A 10465-nucleotide genomic window follows, 5' to 3' on the forward strand; every position below is an offset into this window, starting at 1 on the left:
CTAATAGGCCTAATTTTCCAAGCCCAAAGAAAATCTTACATCCTAGTTGCGTCCCCTTAAAAAAAAAAATATTTGGTCTTCCATGCATATTGAGAACACAGAGAAGAAACCCAAAGTTTTTTAGATATCAAAATCCTGTTGTATTGACCTTCAGTGCTTCACATATTAACTCTTTAAACTAACTGTTGCGCCTGTGCTCTGCAGGGCTTAGATTGGTTGTCCCAAATCTAAGCAAATAAATCTTCCCAGAAATGATACCTTTAATTCGTTGGCTTTGGATAATACCCAGATAGTTATTACCTCTGATAGTTCTGTGAATAATCAGTTGACTAGTATCTCCAATCCAGTGAATACTCATCCTCTTCCAAGCGACTGTATTATCACATTGTGATGCATCTTTCGATAAAAATACTAATAATATTGGAATTGGTATTTACACGACTACAGGTTCAGGGCATTACAAGGGGTGCAAAGCAGTCAGAGGCATAGCAAGGAATGCAGAAGAGGCGGAGAGTCTAGCAGTTTTTGAAGCCATTAAATGGGCCCGTAGCAAGAGCTTGAACTCCATCAGCCTATATAGTGATCCAAAGAAGGTTATGGATTACTTAGAAAATAAAAATAACTGTCTATCTTGGTTCAGTAGTACCATTTTAGATGACTGTTGTGTGATGTTAGATTCTTTTTCATTTTCTAAAACTAATCATCTCAGTAGAGATTTTAATTCAGTTATCGATAAAGTGGCTAAACATCCCAGAAGAACAAATACTTGTAATGAGTGGTGGGAAATTGTTCCTGATTTCCTATCACAGTATTTGTAAGTTCCATCTCTTAATATAATACTTTTTACCTAGCAAAAAAGAAAAAAAAAATCTTCCCAGAAATGTCTTACCAATTCATTTTAGTGGTAAATAAATCTGAATGTAATGGATTCTGGATTTAAGACATTGAGAACATTTTAAGACTTCTGCTTGCTCATGCTATTAAGGAAAAATTGGAAAAATAAAGATACAGGGGAGAATAAACTGTAAAGCTACTTGAAGATGCTAATCGTACCAGAATATGAGCCTACCAACAGATGGAACTGATTAGATCTTCCTTTCCATCTAGTATTTAATTCTTCTATCCAAAGCAAATACTTTGAGATCGGAACAGTTTTCGATTGTTTGGGGTGGGCATCCTCATCATCTTCAGTACTGCTAACATATCTCCATCATGTAATGCTGCCCATCTTCTTTGTATTCTTCTTCACCTGCCGAAAGTAAAAATTAGGGCTTGAAACTCAATGGTCCGGTAATTAATGTTCCACTGCTTACCTAATTGTTTCATCAGGAAGATACTCGAGTCTCCATTATGCATTCGGGTATCTACAAATTGGAAATTATCTCAAGGCCCATTAAGATAGAAATGCAAGACATGTATTCTGCAAAATGAGTATACATTACATCATTAAGTTTCGTGAACTTAACACGTTAGTGAATCATTTTGTTATCTCATCATTAAATATGCGCGAGCCTTATATAACCCTAAGTGAACAGAAGACCTACAACAAATTAGTTCATATAAACCATACACATGAGGAAACGGAGTTAACAACATTACATGACAAAATAAGTGGAAAATGCGTATTCACAGTAGTAGCAGGGATTCTAGCATTTGTGAATGTATATACGTCTGGAATGGCTAAAGTAAGTCTGATCCTAATACGTAAATGCTAAATGTGCAAGTAAATAAGCAATTGCAAGAACCAAAAGGACAATAAATTCAAAGTTTCCTTCAAAAAAGATAATGTTCTCATATGCAAAATACGATTACACCCAGTGTTATATCCATTGAAGTAGTGAACCAAGTTGAAATCTTCTGTAGATTTCAAAAACATAGCGTGACAATGAAGCAAGTTGCCGCAAAATAAATAAGTTAAAATCAGAACTGAGATACTAAATATATTTATGGGAAACTAAGTCATGTCTTCCAAAAGCCATATGCAGTATCTCACCTAAAGAAGACCGCAGTTGTTTCGAATGTTGATTGTATGCATTATTTAAGCAACTTAATTATTTATTCAAGTTGAACACGGTCAAGTTTTTGCTTAACAAATTATCAAGGCTCTTCACTCTATAGGGAATACTTTGGAAGGAACAACACATAAGCAAAAGATATCAAATGAGTATCCTGTTGTACATTTTTGAATGGAGGGATGCCATCAAAATAGAGGCACCAGATTCTTGACTTTGATATATAAGTGGAAGTAACCGAATCTCTAGAATATTCAAGCATACGTTGCACCGTATACCCACATATAGGATTAGTACGAATGGGTAAGATTAACACGTACCTGGTTACAGTGATCATCACGCTACTAAACAACTGATTGCAACTGGGCGCGTTTGTTAGTTTTGCAAGAGTCTGAGACTTTGAGATGCAGGGGCACGAAAACTCGATATTCCAGACAAAAACCAAATACAATTCTCAATCCAGCAATAATTACATTAACCGAAAAATGGAATATAGACATAGTAAGCTAACCTTTCCACTGAAATTAGAATTGGGACACAAAAATCAATAGAACATAATTGGAGCAATAAAAGGGTCAGGGTTCATTTATCCATAGGTCCTCAAACTAATATCCCAATGCAAAGTCATCTTTTGTGCATTATCAACACATTAACATCTCCCTCATTCATTACAATGATAAAGATAACTGTTGCAAAATCAGATATACCTATTTGACTGCATTAAAAGGAGATTATGAGATATAATCAAGATGTAGAGAAATTTTTCCATTTGCGTCAAAAGGTACATGTCTTGCACTTCCTTTGGTTATCATCTTCTGTGGATTGCTGCAGAAAAATTAGGATATTAAAAATCAATGGGCGAGATTCAAATAAGCAGAACCAACAGGTACTTGCATTCAGTTTCTGCCATGATAAGAAAAATAAAGTCTTCACCTATATATTATACCATTTTCGCAAGTAGCAGCACTGAAAAGTAGTAGGATTGAAAAAAAACAAGAGAATCAAAAATAGGTACATATTGAGAAGATTTAGATGAATCAAAGATATTAAAAACCGTCAATGTTTTTGGTCTTCAGCTTGGTACAAATGGTATCTGCAATACAAAAATCATCCAAATTATAAAACAAAAATATCCTGAAGTAACGATATATCCTCATGTTGTCGAGCAAAAGATATTGAGTTATTGACCCTTTAGCTCTTCATCATCGTTTACCTGTAAAACACAGATTTGTGGAATCAAAAGTTAATCTGGGACTATAAGAGAACTACAAAACAAAAATAAATAGAGCGAATGAAAAAGAATTACAATAAAGTATTGATCGATCAAAATAATAAATGGAAATTAGGAGGATAAAAGGAGGCGATAAAACTTAAAAAGTGCAAATAGTATATCATGTTTATTCACTGTTCACAATAACAATACTTAGATGATCCGGATCTTGTTGACTCATCGTTCACAATGGAATCAGTGTAGAAGACACACATGAAAGAAGAGAAGAGAAGAAAAACCAAGATAAAATAATTTCCCTTATTACTGACATTGAATTTCGCCCCACCATGGTAGTGTAAGATGGCTGTATTAGATTAAGGTACTGCTAAACTTTGCTTGGCGATCTTTATGTTCAATTATATATATTTCTTTCTTTTTGATTCTGTAACTAACAGACTCTTTATTTGCACTTGACTTGCAATCTGTATCCGACTCAGCTCCTGACTCCACCCCAGTCAAATTAATATTATACTGTTTTTTCTTTTCTTTTCTTCTTGTATGCCCTCAGGCGACCTCTCGCTCAGACCAAACCGCTGAACCAGACTGAATACAGTCATGTTTGAAAATGTCATGACTCGTGGGATCGAATCACTGTCTCACACATATTGATAAATATATCCTCAATATTTCATATCAAATATTTTTTTTCTTCTTTTTCTTCCATCGGGCGCAGAGATGGGAAATTAAAGAACCAAAACCCTAGGTCTCCTTCTCAACTGATCTCCTTCATCTCTCCAACTCACATCTCCATCTCTTTCAATTCATTTCTCTTGTTGGTCTCCTTTATCACTCTCAACTCATCTCCACATCTCTTTCAACTTTGGGTATGATTTTAACATCTATTAATTCTTTATCTATATCTATTCTGTCATATTCGTATGAGTTTTCTACGATTTCGGAACATGATTTTATTTTAATATTTTAATTTAAGTTTTTATGATATTGCTAAATGTTGGGAAAAAATGTTTACCACTAAGAGAGTACTTTGGAGCCTCATACATGTAGATATGGTGTAGGTTCTCTATGCTCGTATTCATGACAAGAGTTATTGTTATAGACTTGATAATTATCCTAGTATATATTATATTGAAGCTAAATATCATGTTAGCCCAAAAGCATTTTGACACATTGTATTTTCAAGCTCCATCCACAGTTGGATGCATTATTTCACTTGATGTAGACTTGTTTTCTTTTTGTTGCTTCATGAAGCTTTTATACATTCTTCTCTTTCTACCAAAAATAAATAAATATTTGAATTAACTTGTAATACATGATAAACCAATGATATACTTGGATAAGTGAAAAACAAAATCATACATTATATAGAAAAACAACTTCATACATTATATATTTAGTGCAATCCATTCGAACTTATAATATCTTTGATTTATTTATATTCATGTGTTTTTAATACAGGATGTTAATGCAAGTAATAAGTATAATAAGATATCAATGGAGGAATGATCGTTGATCATCTGAAAACTTTCAGAAGATTGACTAAGCGGCTGCCAGGACAGATAATATTCTACAGAGATGGTGTCGGGGAGGAAGAATATGCACAAATCTTGCTCCATGAGGTAGTCGCCATTCACAAGGCTTGTGCTTCACTTGAGGAAACATGTCTACCGCCAGTGACATATATTGTTGTACAAAAGAGACACCATACTCGGTTTTTTCCAGATAATTCAACTGATAAAAATGGCAATCACCTGGTACTGTTGTTGATTCAACAATTTGCCACCCCAGAGATTTTGACTTCTATCTCTGTAGCCAGAAAGGAATCAGGGGCACTAGTAGACCCACACATTATTATGTGCTCTACAATGATAACAAGTTCTCCGCTGATGGATTGTAAGGGCTAACCAACCATCTTTGCTATACTTATGTCAGGTGTACTAAGGTTGTTTCTGTAGTTATTCATGTGTTTTATGCACATTTCGGGGCTTCTCGTGCAAGGTATTACATGGCGGATGGCCTTGCATATTACTAGAGATAAAAGATGGTGTTAAAGACTTGATACATTATGTGTTATGGCCATTTGAATTTTCAAATAGTTAAAAAGTAACGTTGTTCATGGGTCAAAACTGTATGGTTCACTTTTTATGACCTTGTACTTTTTTCTAGTCTTAATTTAAAGAAAAAGAAAATACTCTTTGATAAAAAAAAGTATAATAAGATAGCATTGGTATGTTATTGAATTATTCCATTATTTCACGCCTCTAGCAGTAGTTTAGGATTCTCGTCTCTGCCCACTCTTCGTGGATTATATCAATGACTCAAAAGTTTAGACTCAAACAAAACATCCAGACTTTTCGAATCATTAGCGTCTACAATTATTCAACATAATTGTGATTAATAATTATCAAACAGTTAATTGAAAAATGAAAACATATAGTTTAATTATACCAACAACCTAACTGAAAATAGAAAGTTAAACAATTAAGGTTAATAATACTTACTGAACAATTAATTGAAAATGACTTGTCTAGAATTATTTTTTGGCCAGATCTTTTTCTTGCGTATTATTTTGTTTGTTATCCCTGTCTAGATATCCTGGATGCGCCGCTGGTCAGATATGGTGTATCCTATTATATTTTTGTGTCAACTCCAAGTGAAAACTCTCCCCTACAATTAAGAGTTCCTTTTTCTAGATTCTCATGAAAGCATCACAAAATTGGTTTCATACATATATGATTCTCAATGTAAAATCTACTGTGTAAACCCTGTTTCAAATTATCTATTTATCAAACTTGATATAGAAAAATAGACGTTAAACATAATGCAAGTGCCTATACATATATTCTCTTTACTCCTTGATGGCAGATTTCAACACAATGCTTATAATGCAAACTCTTTCTTTACTTATGTTGATCCTCTCTTCCTATAAAGTTTTTCGCTTATTACATTGCAGCCTTTTTGGGCAATTTTTATTTTCTTATCTAGTCAAGTTGGAGCCTGAAAATTTAACTAACATTATCTACTGAAAGCACCTGAAGGATGCGATATGGGCCATTGGTGTGGCTGGATGATTTTTCAAAAATCCATAAGAGTATAAATACATCAGAAGAAACTAAATTTCACCAATATGGTTATGTTATTGTAGATTACGAGCTGAAAGAAAAGCCGAGTTTACCTACATGGATGCAAGGTAGGGTAAAATATGATCCTGCAACACTTGAACATTGATGATATTTGAATAATTGGCAGCGTTCTTGGTCAATGTGTTGCTCACCTGGACTGCTAACATGGTCTTACTCCTTTTTCTTGATCCGTTTGAGAACTCTTTGAACTCTCTTAGGGTGGTGAATGGGCTAAAGAATTTGCAAGTGTGAATTTAGGTCGGAGAAAAAAGAAGATATATAAACAACTCTGAGAAACAGCAAGGGTTGTGAGTATCATGTACAGGTCTGGGATATTTTGGAGGTCAGTATTTTTTTTTTGTCATTTTCTGATTTATTGGGATCTTGGATACCGTCGCCTCTATTTCTGCAAGAAAAAAAAAAGAAAAAAAAAACTATCTTTGTTTTAGGAAAAGTGATATTTTTCACTTTTCCTAATTGCCTAAAAGTAAGCTAAATTGAAGAAAAAAAAAATGAAAGTATCAATTTTTCTATAACAGAAGGAGTATCATTCTTTAATTTATCTTAATTTTAGCCTGAAATTTAAAAAGATGCTATCATTTCTTAGATACTTTCTCTATTTTATCGAAAAGTGATACCATCCTTTTTTGTAAAAGGAGTATCTTTCTTTTATTTTAGCGTAAAATTTAAAAAGATGCTATCATTTCTTAGATGTACTTCCTTTATTTTATCGAAAAGTGATACCATCCTTTTTGCAAAAACGGAGGGAGTGTTAGTCTAAAGTTATTTATACTTGCTTGCAAGAGTAGTCTTAACTTATATTAAGGGAGAAGTGAATTCTTTGTTGTTCCTTTGGTTAGATCAGCTGTTGTTCCTTTGGTCAGATCTGATATTATTATTGTTTGGAAAATATACACCAAATACGCATAATTGGTTTGATTTTTTTTATAAATGTGTGATAATAGTTGTATGTAATTTTCTTTAAAAGTATAATATAAAATAAATAAATACACCATGATTTATGTATTTTATGTTGATTTGTTATGTTTAAAAAATAACTCATGTATGGTATATGTCAGACCTCGTTTACCCATGCCTAAGAAGAAGGCCGAAAATGATGCAAGTTTGAGTCTTTCGAAAGAAGATAATTACAATAATTCAAAATCAACAATACTTCCACCTTTTCTAGATATTAATGACGTCGACATCGAAGCTAATATGGCTTTCTAAGAATCTTTTGAACCCAATAGCAGTTATGGCATGTATCTAACAAGTCAAGATGATGATGACTGCATAATGAAGCAAAATAAGAGGTCATTTGACGTCAGCCACTACGACACTGAGTCATAATTTATTTTGTTGTATTAAGTTCCAAAAATGAATCTATCTACCTGATGTTAGTTCCCAAGAGAATATCCTCCAGGGAAATTGAAACCATGCAAACTGAACTTTTAAAAGGATTGCAATAATTTGATTGTGTTTCCCTCGGCCTTTCCAATCCCACATGGAAATGCTGTTATAGAATGAGTTGCAAAGAAAATCACCCCTTATATGAAATCTCACATAAGAATGATGGAACTTTTGTTTGGATCTTTTTCTTGATGCTTGATGCCTCTGTTCTGGTGTGATATTCCATATAAGGGGTGCTTTTCCTTGCAACTCATTTTACAAGAGCATCTCGTTTGGGATTGGAAATCCTGAGGGAAACACATCCGCCTAGGAATATGACAACCAAACTTGACATACCAACGTTTGGTGGGTTCAACCAAGCTATGCTCTAACATATCTGAAAGATGGCTCAATGAATTTGGCCTTAGCTGCCACAACTAAAATTAAATCTTGTTGGAACTATTGGTGCAAGATGGCATGGCGAATTAATGCCATATTAGGGTTTGGTTCGATATGGCCTTTAATGGCGTGCTGGCACTAGCGCTTGATATTTAGCATAGGAATGGCGCGGAATATGCCATGAAAGAGAAATAGGGTTTGTCCTCAATTCAACCAAGGATATTTAAATGAGATTCCTGTTTCAACCAGGATAGATGAGTTGGATTAAGAATGGAGCTAATCTATCATGAGGGGAGCATGAGCCAAGATTAGATCATTTTTAGGACGTTGATTGTCCGCGACCCTGCGAGTTATAATGGCTACGCCACTGCCCACGGAGCTGGCCAATATCCTAAAATATCGCACCATGTTTCTCCCCCTTAGTTTATGGTTTACTATTTTGTTAGATATAACGTTTAAGCACAAATGTCCTTTCCTAGTGATTAAAAATCACTTGTTTACTCAATATATTTCTCCCTCTTTTTTTCACAAAAATGACAAAGGTACGAGCAAACAAAGGACAAACTGAAAGGATCTTACAAATCTATAAGACTTGTACAACCTATAAGAGTTAACCACAAAGATTTCACATACCATTTTAGATAATCAATATTAAAACCGAAACTACAAAAGTAATTTAGTTTCGATATGTTATCAAGGAAACAATTGTCCAAAGAAATTTTCCCTTTAGTACGACAAATCGACTAAGATACTCAGTTCTTTTGTTGAACCGAGTGTGTATTTACAATCGCTTATTTCGACAAGACTCAAATAGAGATCAGAATTAACTATATTTCTCTTATCAGGCTCTAATTATTCCAGAAAATAATATAGACCTTTTCCCTTTAGACAAGACAAACGCTAGGTTAGTTAACTAGTTTTTCTTATCAAGGAATTCGATTAGACTTGAATAACTGAATCCTCCAATGGAAAAGTCTAACTAAAATCATAATTAACTTAGTTTCTCTTATCTATAATCATATGGACTAAACAAATAACCCCGTAATTTTTGTTAAGCCAAAAAAAGTAGATACAAACCAAAAGAAATTGACTTGTCATTGTTTTTCTTAACCGGAAGCAATTGAAACAAATATAATTATTGTAAAAACCGCAATTGCACCGAATTTCGTTAAGCAAAAACACTTGATACCAAACAATAAATAAGATACCAAATCATAATAATCAATCCATACAGCATAAAGAAACACATCAAGTGTACCGAAATTTTGTTAAGCAAAAGCAAAATATATGCAATAAACTCAAGCTTTTCTTAAACATGAAAAATGATTAACTAACAATAAAAATCTTTACCTCAATTTCTGCAGCCACTTCTCCCTAGAAAGATATATCGTTTAATCTCAAGTTCACATAAGAACTCTTCCCCAGTGTGTTGTCATCCTCTCGCAAGAACAAAAATAACAACAACAAGAGCAACCTTTCCCAGAGAAAAGTTGAATCGGTTTTAACTAATGCGTGCCAATAGCAAAAGTTTAAACCCAAAACACATATGTTATGTTAAACACTACTTATGAAAACATAAATTGATTATCAACATATTGTGACTTTTCACATATGAGTTTCAATCGGAACACCTTATGATCCTTTGATAAAGCCTACCAACATGGGATAGAACTTAATACCGCTAAATCATAAATCCGCACAAATATGAGATCGAATGTTTTGATTAACAAAGATCGAAACCAAACATATCGTAAATCCGAAAGCAAATAACATAAAATATAAGCATTCATATGGCTATGCAATCAGAGCTATCAAATAATGAAACAAATATTTTAAGATAATAATTTTGTTCATTCATAAATAAATATTGATAGTTTTATTCAAATAGACCTTATACAAAATATCGAAATAAATCAACAGATTGATGTCTATATTCAGATTATATCTTTGAACAGTCTTCTCAAAGATCGTCCTCAATATCCTCAAATTTTTCGGGATCTTTATTTACAGCATCACGACTGGTTTCCCAGATTCGACGCACAATACCTTGATTATGTTCACAGGCTAAAGCATTAACCTTCCAATTAATATTCCTTGCACACTCCCTATTACCGATTCCAAGTTTAATCAGTTTTCTTTGGTTAAGGATAACAATTCTTAGTAATGTTGTCTGTTTATGATGAGTTTCAACAGTACTAATGAGGACTTGGCGAAGATTGAGGATATCAATATTAGCATCCAAAATGTTTTGGACAAGAAGATTAGTAACTTCTGCATGAGATCTCACATCTTCATTCTCTTTTCCTTTATCCTCA

At 33.5% G+C, this 10465-nt stretch overlaps 1 long non-coding RNA gene across 4 annotated transcripts; it reads right to left on the reverse strand.

Moving 5' to 3' along the window:
• Positions 1–105: 105 nt before the first annotated feature.
• On the reverse strand, positions 106–3949 carry LOC113346443. Of its 4 annotated transcripts, none has more exons than XR_003358515.1 (4): positions 2333–3941; positions 1314–1420; positions 1054–1249; positions 106–572 (listed from the first exon to the last, which is right to left on the reverse strand). It is a non-coding gene; the product is annotated as an uncharacterized LOC113346443 (long non-coding RNA). The 4 variants fall into 4 exon arrangements; XR_003358513.1 differs by lacking the exon at positions 106–572 and having other exon boundaries at positions 872–1249; positions 2333–3225; positions 3552–3949; XR_003358514.1 differs by lacking the exon at positions 106–572 and having other exon boundaries at positions 872–1249; positions 2333–2837; positions 2946–3944.
• Positions 3950–10465: the final 6516 nt, after the last annotated feature.

This window comes from Papaver somniferum, unplaced genomic scaffold (assembly GCF_003573695.1).
Source record: "Papaver somniferum cultivar HN1 unplaced genomic scaffold, ASM357369v1 unplaced-scaffold_99, whole genome shotgun sequence".
Taxonomy (NCBI): domain Eukaryota; kingdom Viridiplantae; phylum Streptophyta; class Magnoliopsida; order Ranunculales; family Papaveraceae; genus Papaver; species Papaver somniferum.